Consider the following 12,578-nt stretch of genomic DNA (forward strand, 5'->3'; position numbering starts at 1 on the left):
AGACAGCACCCCTAAGACAGGCAAGCGAGCAATAATAACGCCTAAACGTTCACGTGTAATAGGCCAAATGTTTTCCAAAGTAAATGCCTAACCAATTTCATCCCTTAATAGACCTTGCCAGCAATGGCCCAGCCAAGACCCGTAAACCCAAGCGCAAACAAGTTTGACACCCCCAAACAGCCAAAAATGCAAATCGGGGGAAAAAAGTCACACTTAGCAAAATGTATTTAAATGAGGACTCACTACTTCCAGTCCCTCTTTAGGGGACTCAACGTAAGTTTCTTCATTGTGCAGAATCCAGGCATCAGCATTACGGGAAATGGATAGGATGAGTGGACCAGGACTGAGTTCGTGTCAACTAACTGTTGTGAACATGAGGAATGCTGCGGCATCAAAATCAAGACAGTTCTGCTGATGGGCTTGTTGTTGTGATGGGGTGATTACAGTTTTGTTGTGAATGTGAGGAAGCACTTGCTAAACAAAGAAAGACAGACACACAGGAATAAAAGTGAATAAGGACGAAAAATAAAGTTAATGAATCATTGACTCATTTTCAGAACTCGCTGTCAGGGAAGCAGAGCTCGTCCTCAAACTCTGCAAATTGAGTCGGTAGTACTTCTGGTAACTGAGGAGAACTTTCCTCAGGTAGGTCGGTGTCCTCTTATTCCTGCGTGCATTCTCGTACTTTGTAATCTGGTGGTATGAAGTGCTGGTTCATCTTTATCATGGTGAGCCGCTCCACATTTGCGGGCAAGAGGCGGGACCTTTTGCAAGTCACAATGCCACCAGCAGAACTAAAAACACGTTCTGAAGACACGCTTGCGAGTGGGCAAGACAAGTAATTGATAGCCAGGTTGGTGAGCTCTCGCCATATGTTTCTTTTTCCATGCCAATACGCCAATGGGTCCTCAGTAATATTGACCGCTGTTGAGTCATCCAGATAGGCCTGCACCATTGAAAGAATGTCCTCCCGGATTCCTGTACTTTGCACTTCTGCGTCCTTTCTGGGACAAGGAAACCCTAGCTCACTTAGCCAATCCGCTTCAGACATACCGCCTGGGCCTGGTGCAGATGATACGGTTGCTGGTGTGGTTAACGGCTCAGAGGAAAAGTCACTCACTTCTGCCACAGGCACAGATGCAGCAGTGTTTTTTTGGGACGCCTGATGGCCTGCTGATTCACTAGTAGTACTGTCTTCTCCTACAGTTTCCTTCCGCTCTCTTTCAAAACGAATGGCTGACTGAGCTAGCCAACCTTTGTACTCTGTAACATCTGATGTTTCAAAAGGAATTATTACTTTGCCAAACAATGGCTTTTTGTAACGTGGATCCAGAATAGTAGCACAAATGTAGTGCTGTTGTTTTTTGATATTTACAAGCCGTTTATTGCTAACTAGGCGTTGTAATAATCTCTGCGCCAACTCATATGCTTCATTCTTTCCAGCATCTTTTAATTGTGAAGACACCACCTTGACTTGGTGCTCGAGCTTCAGCAACAATGGGATAGCTTTGCTCAAAGAACAGTCCTCCCTGCTGACGTCACGCGTGAAGACCTCAAAAGGACGAAGCATGTCTGTCAGGCTTTTAACTAGCTGCCATTGCTCCACCGCTAGCATCATTTCTGTCGTATCACCACCCAGGTTGTAGAAATACTCATTGACTACTGGAAACAGCTCGTGCAGACACTCAAGCATGTAGAAGGTTGAGTTCCAACGTGTTGCCACCTCCTGGATAAGTGCTTTCACTGGCATACTACGTTCATTTTGCTTGCGCCTCAGCTCCTTCCGGGCCTTAAACAAATGGTTAAAATGTGTGCATATTCTTCTGCAGATGGTCAGTATTTTGTTGACTGCAAGTTCTTTTTTCAAGAACTTTTGCACAACAAGGTTCATACAGTGCGCCAAACACGGCACTCTGAAATAGAAACCGTCCTCCATGGCCCTAACTACATTGCTGCCATTATCAGTAGAAACATAACCAACCTTGCAATTTCTTGGGGGCAGCCATTGCGAGACCTTTTTGTTAAAGTCATCCAAAATGTTGGCTGCAGTATGACTTTTCTCCATGCCAAACATGGCTAATGTTGCATGTTTACGAGCACCCTTAAAAATCTCGACCAAGTCACCACCTGCATTTATCTGTTTTGTAACCCCTGAAAAAGAGACCCAGTGTGCAGTGATGCACATGTAATCAAGGGCTTGGCAACTGGTCCACATGTCTGTTGTCAAGTGTATAGTGTGAACAGCACTCTTCTGCAAAGCAGCCCCAACCAACTCAAGCACCTCTTTATATAGTGCTGGAACAGCAACCCTGGCAAAATAGAACCAGCTAGGAACCTTCCATTTAGGGGCCAGTGTTGCCACGAGTTCAAGGAAACCCACACCTTCGACAAACGAAAAAGGGAGAAGGTCCACCGCTAGCATTTTAGCCAGCTTAGTGTTATACAGGCGTACAATTGGGTGGTTGCGTTGAAATTGCACATCTGAGGAGAACATGGCTGAAATGGTGTGCTGGACAAATTTACGGGATGATGCTGATGCCTTCTTCGACCCACTTCTGTTCAGTGTTGACATTTTCCGCATTGGTGTGTCTCCCAGACTCTCAGTGTGCCTCCTATGTGTTCCGGAGGGTGTAGTGCTGCCAGGGGTACTGGGTGCAACCGGACACATGTCTGACGCTTCTTCTACCTCCCCGTCATCTTCAGATGAAACACCTAGTATGGGTATATTTTGGCCACTTGCCCTTTGGGATTGCTTTCCCTTGATGTTTGCTAGGTGCGCAAACCATTCGACAGCGTGCCTTCTTTCAAGATGACCTATCTGGCCTCCGGTTCCATAGTTGGTACCAGTCTTACCACGGCTAACGCTAGTCTTACAAATGCAACAAACGGCTATGTTATCATACTTTGCATGGACACTAAAAAAGTTCCAAACTGGGGACTTGAAACCTCTGGTTTTGGCGCACGAAATGATACTGCCAATGCCAGATGAAGCAGTGGTGGATGAGCCTTGCAGACATCTACTGGGTTGTGCAATTATTTCAGCAACCCTACTTGAGGGAGTCGAGCTGGATGGAGTCCCCCTCTGGGGAGAAAATATGGGAGCTGTAGGTTTTGTTGAACTTGTTGTACTACTTGACTGCATTGGTGGTGCTACCAGTGGCACGTCGCCAGGGTCACGCTCAGCCTGACGTCGGGATAGGGTATAAATGTCTGTCTGCTGCATGGCCGGTGTGGCTGGACTGACGTGTGTGATGACTAGGTCATTGCTGTCATCCTGTTCAACAACATCACAATGCACCACTTCATCAAGTCCGACGTTCGGATCCATAAGTATGAGCTTTCCGGGGCCCTTCCTTTTAACATTTGATACCTTTCGCAGCTCATGGTGTGCCTCCCTCTCAGACGTCGGAGATGGTTGCCAATCTAGATCCAGATCATCATCTGATGGAGCGGGGCTTGAAGAGGAACTTCTACACACACTCCTTGATCTTTTCCTTGCTGGGGAGCTGGGAGAAAATGAATCATCAGGAGGAGTGCTTCGTCTTCCTGACATGACACCCCGGCTCCAAAGTCAATTTCCTCCTGTGCCCCTACTTCTGGAAGAACAACCATTGTGGGCACTTGCACCGCTCCATGCGCCGCTACATGGGCCTCTTCACTGACCTCTACTTGCAACTCTCCGTGGACTTCTCCTTCTCGGCCTTCTCCTTCTCGGCCTTCTCCTTCTCGGCCTTCTCTTTCTCGGCCTTCTCCTTCTCGGCCTTCTCCTTCTCGGCCAGCTCCTTCTCGGCCAGCTCCTTCGCAGCCAGCTCCTTCTCGGCCAGCTCCTTCTCGGACGGCTCCTTCTCGGACAGCTCCTTGCGCATGTACTTGTGCTTGTACTAGTAGCCCATGCAGTTGTTGTTGCGGCTTTGGTTGTTGAATAGTACTTGTGAGATGAGTTACAACCTGTGTTGATGGTGTGCTGCTACTTTCTTGCGATGAACCAACATCACTGGTCGTTGGTGATTGAACAACTAAACAGGCTACCTGTGCAGCACTCATGGTGGGCCTTTGTTTTTCCCCAAAAAATTTAGTGGTCGAGCCACCAGTCTCCTTGGTAAGTGGTGCCACTTGCTTCTTCTTCTCCTTAGTAGAGACATCTTTCTTGCAAGAGGACCTACGGGCACCTCTTTTTGGAGCCATCTTCTTCAGATGTCGGAACAACAGGCCGCAGCAGGACTTCTTCCTGGCACTGATGCTCAACGATGATGCGGAGTTATTGACTTTGTGCACCTAAAAGCAAACGAAGAGAGAGGAACATCAGTAAATATATGTTGCATATGTAGCGCTTCAATAAATAGTTTGCAAGTAGGCATTTATGAATACACACGTGCACACCACACAATATGGAAATTTCAAAATTAGGATTTGCTAAATTTTTGGGAAACAGGAATTTAACATTGATCCAAGAGAGCACACACAGAGAGGGTTGTACTTTCATGTACCCCTGACTCCGCCTGGGCACAATGGGTGAAAGCAAGGCAAAAAGGGTGCAGGCGTATGTCTCAAAGCTCACTGCCTGCCTTCCAAATGGCCTCTTGACCCCCATCCACATGGCCAGGACGATGCCTCAAAATGGCCACCACCAACATAGCCAGCCCCCAACCCCTACTCCAAAAAGTCAGAAAACACAACACAAATCAAATCACTACAATCCAATGCCATCCATCAAGTTTCAGAAGGCTTATGCTGCCTGCTGGTGGTTTTCTGGTGCAAAATTGCAATTTTTACAATTTCGCGAGTGCGAGATTGTTGCTTCACGGCACGAACGTGGCGAAAAACCAGCAAAATCCGCGAACAGACCGATTCTGGGCCCCCTGGCCATAATGGATGAAATCAGAGCACACTGGGTGCAGGCCTATGGCATAAAGCACACAAACTGGCTTAAAAATGGCCCCTAGACCCCCACCCACACGGGACCAGGCAATAAAATGGCCCCCACCCACATAACAAGCCCCCAACACCACCCCAAAAAGTCGTAAAACACACAAAAATCACCACAATCCAATGCCATCCATGCCCTGGCCAGGATAATGTTAAAATTAAAGAAAACAGTTGTATCATGCATGCACCCATAACTAAGCCTGGTAGTTTTCAATTCATGTGCAGAATTGTAATTTTTACTATTTCGCGAGTGCGAGATTGTTGCTGCGCGGGACGCGAGCAGTGCGAACACAGGCAACATTTTAAAAATCCGATTTTCGGGTAATCCGCGGGAGTTCTAGGCCCCCTGGGCATATGAAAGCAATCAGAGCAGACTGGGTGGCCCGATTGACCCCATCCACATGGCCAGGACCTGCAGGACCATGCCTCAAAATGGCCTCCCACCAACATAGCCAGCCCCCAAACCCACCCCAAAAAGTCGAAAAACATAAAACACACACAAAAATCACCACAAACAAACAACATCAACTTATCAACTTACTTGTGAAATCAAATCAAAAAGTAATCCAAAAGGCCTCAAAGCCAAATCTCCAGCAGCATCCACAAAAAGTAATCCTTCCCAGTCAAGATCGAATTCAAAGTGGCCAGGAAATGGAGTAAGCAATGGGAGGAGCTTGCTGGAGAGGAACAGGAAATTGGAGACTGGGTCACTTCCTTCACCCCACCCCTATGGGAGGAGCTTGCTGGACAGGAACAGGAAGTTGGAGACTGGGCCACTTCCTTCACCCCTCCCCAATTGTAATTTTTGTACTTTCGCGAGTGCGAGATTGTTGCTGCCCGCGCCGCGGACCGCGAGCAGTGCGAACACAAGCAAAAAATCCGCTTCGCGCGGATTTGCGTATTTTCGCCACATCCGCGAGAGTTCACGGATTGCGGATTTACCGAAAATCCAAAAAATCCGCCAGCGTAACGGATTTTCCGCCCATGCTTACTTGTGATAGTTTTTAGGATTCAATTATAGGCAACGGCTGGGGTGGTGAAGAGTTTTTAGTTTTCAGGATAGGTTGGAGTTTAGGGTAGTGAGGGGTTTTAAGGATTCAGGGATGGGTAGAGTTTAGAGGTAGAAATGGGTTTTTAGGGTACAGGGGTGAGTAGTTTAAGGTGCTGAGGAGTACTTTTGGGTCATGAATGGCTGGTGTTTAATGACAGTGAGGGTTTTTTAGGGTTCAGGGATCGGTGTGGTTTGAATGTGCTGAGGTGTTTTAAGGGGTATGGAATGGCTGTGATTTAAGCATAGAAAGGAGTTTTTTGGGATGGGTGGAATAAGGGTGGTGAGTGATTTTATGGTTCAAGAATCATGGAAATTTGGAGTAGAAAGGCCTTTTAGGCTTCAGGAATGAGTGTAGTTTAGGTGTGGTGAGGGGTTTTAGAGGGCAGTGGTTGATGGTGTTTAGGGCTTGTGAGGGATCTGTGATGGATGGTGTTTATGTATGGTGATGGGCCAGCAAATGAAAAGCATCCAAAGTAATTGTTTGACAATGTAAAAGATATAAATATGAAATAATGTCCCTTAAAGAAAAGCACTGAAATATATATCTCTGACTAATCTGTTTCTGAAAGTAAGACTGGCAACCATTGCATTTACAATGAAAACATAATCATTCAGAAGGCAATTTTGACCAAAAGTACATTCTATTAATTGGCTTCCATGACAAGGTAAATGTCACTCATTCTGAAAATTTGCATTAAACAGTTTAGATTAAATGTTTTCTCAGTAATGGTATTTCATGAAACTGTTTTCCATGAAATCACAATCAACCCTAAGGTACACCCATCTGCTTTTGCGCCAAGCTACTGGAGTGTTTAGCACAGGTTAATTTAGTGACTTTTGTGGTTCACCTTGACTGGGATTCTGGCTGTTGCTTGTATAGGGGGCGACAAACCCCCTTCAACCTAATGCTAGAAACATATCTTTGGCAGGGCTTGATCCCCAATTTTGTATCTGTGGGTCTCCAGATAATGGGGTAGTAGATGAGTTTAGAGTGCCCACAGACAAGAATCTTGGGATAGTGCATTTTATACATTTAAAAAGCAGGTGCAGAAACACAGGTTTAGAGTACCTGTTCTTTGGTCACAAATATCTCTCCTGGACTGTATGAAAAATAATGTAAAGTGGTATCTTGAACTGTCATGCAGCAGAAGTCTCCAGTTAATGTAAGTGTAACCCTGGGCTTTGAAACATGGCCTGAGGTATCAAAATGGCCGACACAGATTGCCCGGGGGCTGTTGAAGGCAGCGTTCTAGTTGCTGAAGAACATCCGATCATGAGGACCAGATGCCAGAACATAAGGGGGCATGCCCTGAAGCCGCTGGTCAGAGAACGACGGACGGAGAAACCATGGAGAGACGGAGTTCCAAATAATTCAGAAGAAGGTGACCCAGAGAATCATGAGGAGAACTGAGAAAAATTAAGAGTGAGCCCCTTCAAAGTAGAAGAGGGAGAACAGACAACCAAAAAAGTGCTCGAGGAGGAGCGAGTGGAGCAGTAGATGGTGAAAAAGGTATCTGGCTGTTCTGGTTACCTGACTGAAGAAGGCCTTGAGCTCCCCACTGCTGCTGCTTCTCCTGAGAGCGGTGACCTTAGGCACATACCACATTTGGCTACAGCGGTGGGAGTGGCTAATCCAACAATAAAAATTTGGGAATCGAAAAGGGGTGATATGTATGAGGAGGAATGAGGCAACTGTTTGTAGCAAAAGATCACGAAAGCGACAAGTGGGTCTGGCATTTTGTGTCTTGAAGTTGTGGATTAAACGGAGTAATGGGGAATGGTTAGTGTGTACATAGAAACAAACAGGATTAAAGTTGTGTCTCTGTGATCTCCTGAGGGAGATCACAGCCAAGCCAAAAGTCAAGTTCTGTGAGAAGACACCTAACTAACCCGGAAGAGGGGTAAAGTCCCCAAATACCCTGAAAAAAGACGATTTAACATGTGTTTTTCCGATTGTCCCAGTCCATTACTACCCTTGTGGACATCTTCTCTATAAATAAAGAAACCCACTTATTTCGGTGGTGTGAGGTCATTTCTGGCAAATCTATTACAGTGGTGTCAGAAGAGGGATTTAAAAAGTCCAAAAGACCATAACCATGTGTCTGCCCATTACAATGGACAATACGATTAAACAGCTGGTGGAGGTGCATAAGCACTTACAACTTGTGGTTGAGCAACAGACACGGACGACACAACAAGACCAGGAGAATTTACAAGCAGCATTAACAATGCAAGCAACTTTGATTGCTTACACACTACAGGCACATGTTTCAGCCATTCTTAATCTCACTAATGTCATTGCTAATGTGAAAGCCCATCCATCAGCTTGGTCTTGCAAATGTACAAAATGGAGAGGACCCTAACTTTTTCTTCACAAACTTCACAGCCACCTCGGCTGCCTGACCCCCTGAATGGTGGAATCAATGGTATTAGCTCCTTTATTGTCTGGTGAACTACAGTCAGCGTATCGCTCCACAAACCCTTCAGGAACAACACCATATGAGGAAACAGAGAAAATAATACTGGAACGACCAGGGTATGATACTGAATTTTATAGGGTCCAATTTAGAAAAGAAAAATGGGGACCTAAAAATAGTGCCAGAGCTCCATTCTATTGCTTACAAGACCTGGAAGCAGATGGTTAAAACTTACAACTTCCACTGTGGAGGAAGTGATAGAGAAAGTCTACCAGGAGCAGTTTCTATTGGCCCTTCCCATATCTACAAGAGGGTGGATTTAACAACAGCCACATATGTCAATCACTAAGGCAATTGACCTAGCCTGTGTATACCATAGATGCCGGAATGTAAAATAGCCAGTCAAAAGTACCTTCCCCCACCTCTTCATTGCGGAGAGCCCCATTGAGACCCAGACCCCGAACACAATCTGGAAAAAAATCGCTAAAACCTGTAGGGAAGAAACCTGAACAGGACCTTCAATGTTTTCAGTGTGCAGAGTGTTGCCACATTGCCGGGGATTGTCCCCAGAATCAATAAAAAGTAGGTATTCAAAGGGACATGGGCTATTTATGGGTGGGCGTCATAGGGAGAATAGAGTCTCAGCATTCCTCAACGGGCACTCTACAAATGCTTTAATTGATTCCGCTGTCACTATTCAGTCGTGGGACAAGAGTGGGTCATAGGGAAGTTTCGATCACATGTGTGTATGGGGATAGTAAGGTATATCGCGTAGCTCAGGTGAAGATAGAGTGGCAGGAACTGCTGGACATTGTAATAGTAGGTGTTGTTCCCCCATTAGTTGAGGATGTGATAATAGGGACTGATTATTACTGATTCAATCTAAAGTTGCTAGCAACAAGTGAAGAAGCACAGGCAGAGGAATAGCTGAAGGAGGCTCCTTTCCAAGGAGAACACATAGATTGGAGTAAGCCCAGACAAAAGAAATCTAGGTCAGAAAAACGTTGAATTTATAGACCAGAGAGATACTAACACCCATTTGGCATGTTCTTCTACTGATGACAACTAAGAACAGCAGTGCAACCTCACAGCTACACAGCAGGAGGTCAGCAACTTAGCTCAGGCTTGGACTCACACTGTTTTGAATAGTCAGGGAAAGGTAGGAGCATTTTTGTTTTATAAAAAAGGGACTGCTGTATAGAGGTACAAATGGGAATGGAGTGGAGAAGAAATTCCATCCAGTTGTTCCTCTCCCTTTTTGACAACAAGTGTTACATCTAACTCATTGTAAGGTAGGAGGAGGACACTATGGCAGAGAGGAAATGGAGGAGTATTTGCTGAGAAGGTTCTATTGCCCTGGAGTCTATTCAGATATCAGAAAATTCTGCCCATTAGTCAACCCCCAAAACGAAACAAGTGCTCCATTTTGACTCCTTCCTATCATTGAAGTTCCCTTCACCAGGGTGGGGATGGATTTATTTAGCCACTTTTGTCCATCTGCAAAAGGGTACCAGTATATATTAGTCCTTGTGGACTATGCAACTAGATATCCTAAAGGCAATACCCCTGACTAGCTTGAATACTTCAGCAGTAGCTAATGTCATGATTGAGTTATTTTCCAGGGTTGGATTCCCCAAAGAAATACTAACTGACCAGAGACCACCTTTTTTCCCAGCTAATGGCTCAGATTTGCAAAATCCTGAGACTGCTTCAAATCCATTCCTCTCTATACCACCCCCAATGAGATTGCCTGGTTGAAAGGTATACCAGCACCATTAAAACTATACTAAAAAAAATAGTTTCAGAAAGTGGTAGGGACGGGGATAAAAAGTAAATTTTGGGTTTGTTTGCCATCCATAGCCATCCACAAAGTTTGACCGGATTGTCCCAGCTCAAGCTGGTGTTCGGCAGAAAACCCAAAACCTTATTGGATATGGATGCTAAGAATTGGGAGGAGTAGGATGAGGCATAGGAACTACTGAACGATGCAATCAGTCTCAATAATAATGGTCGCAATCTCTGGTAAGAACTACAAATAAACCTAGAAAAAGCACAGGAAAAACAAAACGCAGGATATGATAAATAATCTAAAATAAAAGAGTTTGATAGGGGAATAAGGTGCTTGTCCTGTTACCCTCCTCCGATAATAAGTTGTTAGCCAAGTTACAAGGTCATTTTGTCAGTCTGGAACAATTAACACCAGTAACTTGTAAAATAGTGGTACCACATAAAGCAAAAGGAGGACAAATGAAAACTATCACATAAATCCCTTAAATATGTAGTAGGATCAAGGCACACAGGACTTGCCCAGAACACATGGGGGCAGATTTATGTTAACTGGCGCATCCCCAGGGATGCGTCAGTTAACATGCGCCACAGTGCGCCACTGCTCCACCACCCATGGTGCGCCGCATTTATGATGCGGCGCACCATGGGGCAAAAACGGCACAGATTCGTGACGCATCTGTGCCGTGAAGGTGGCGCATTGCTGGAGTTGCATCGCAAGCGTGACGCAGCTCCAGCAAGGCTCGGGGGTGCCCATCTTAACAATGCTGCGTCAAGCCTTACGCCTGCTTCAAGCAGGCGCAGGCTTTTGACGCAGCATTGGCCTAGAAGTGACTGAGTGAAATCTCATAGATTTCACTCAGCCACTTTTGCGAGGCGCACCTGCCCCGGAACGCCCCCCCCCTGCGCCGGAACGCCCACAAGCGGCGCAGGGCTTTACAACGTGACGCATCTGCCTAGATGCGTCACGTTGTAAATCGTTCGTAGGGATGCGCCACGTTTACGCCGCGTTGCGTGACGCAACAGCGGCGTAAACGTGGCGCAAGGGCCTCATAAATCTGCCCCTTTCTTTCTTTATCACCAACTCAAAACCCTTTAGACATTCCATTCACCTCTATAGGTCAAAGTATGTCAGTGATGGAGATAAAGGTAGGACCCAGTGTCAACCCGGAACAAGAGAAACAGTTGCAGGTGGTTGTTCATCAATTTCAGGTTGTATTCTCAGGAAAACCAGAGAGAATGAATTTGATTGAGCACAATGTCTTCACTGTGGGTAATGAAGGAAGTGGCCCGATTAGGGTCACATGGGTCACTCACGGCCACCCCTCAGCCTTCCATACCAAATGAAGAGTCGGTCGGACAATATAGAATACATACCAATATCTGATTATTCGGATAAACTCAGAGTGGAGCCCAGTCTGCCCAGTCACTTAGGAGTGCTGCAGAAGGACTGACATCAGCAAGCAAAATAGACACAATATGTACATTTCAGAACCAACAAAGGCACGTCCAAAATCGAATTTTCCGAGCAGATGCAGGAAAACAGTGAAGTACAAAAAATTAAGTTTTGATTCTGAGGCCAGGCACACACTATATACTATACAAGGTCGTTTTGCCCGTGCCTGCCACTAGACAAGTGGGAGAAGGCCTCTATCTAGAGGGAAAGGTATGCGCTAATGAGAACAGTGTATTTATTAGTGAAGCAAAACCTAGCCTTGGAGAAACATAACCTAACAGAGGCCGTTTCTCAGAAATAGCGAAGCATAAGTTTCAATTATAACACAAAATGGCTCCGACATAGAAAATGGTGATGCGGATGCTAATATACATGGAACAATGTGCAAACATGAGTTTTTCTATTCTAACATTAATAAAGTGGTGAGGTTGCAACCCTATCAGATAACCAAGGCCATATGAAAGGCAGGGGAAAGCGAGGTAACTAATATGAAAGGGGATGGGATTATAGAGCCCTTGAGCAGCGCTTGGTGTTCCCCGGTCGTTCTGGTTCCCAAACATAACGGTTCTCTTAGGTTCTGCATATACTTTAGCAGCTAAATAATGTTTCAAAGTTTGACACCTATCTCATGCACTGAGTGGACGAATTATTAAAGAGGCTGGTTAAAGCTATGTTTTATTCCACGCCAGACCTCACAAAAGGATACTGCCAGATTCCTCTTACTGGCGACGCAAAGGATAAAACAGCATTCTCAATCCATTCTAGCCTGTATCATTTCAAGGTTCTGCCTTTTGGCCTGCATGGGCCACTGCTAATGGACAAGTTCTTTTGAAATCACAGCCAATATGAAACCGCATATTTGGATGATGTCATTGTCTATACTCCCTCCTGGTCATTACATCTCCAACACCTGAGGGCTTTCTTTACCGTCATCCAAAAGGGC

The sequence above is a fragment of the Lissotriton helveticus genome, chromosome 12 (assembly GCF_964261635.1).
Source record: "Lissotriton helveticus chromosome 12, aLisHel1.1, whole genome shotgun sequence".
Classification (NCBI taxonomy): Eukaryota; Metazoa; Chordata; class Amphibia; order Caudata; family Salamandridae; genus Lissotriton; species Lissotriton helveticus.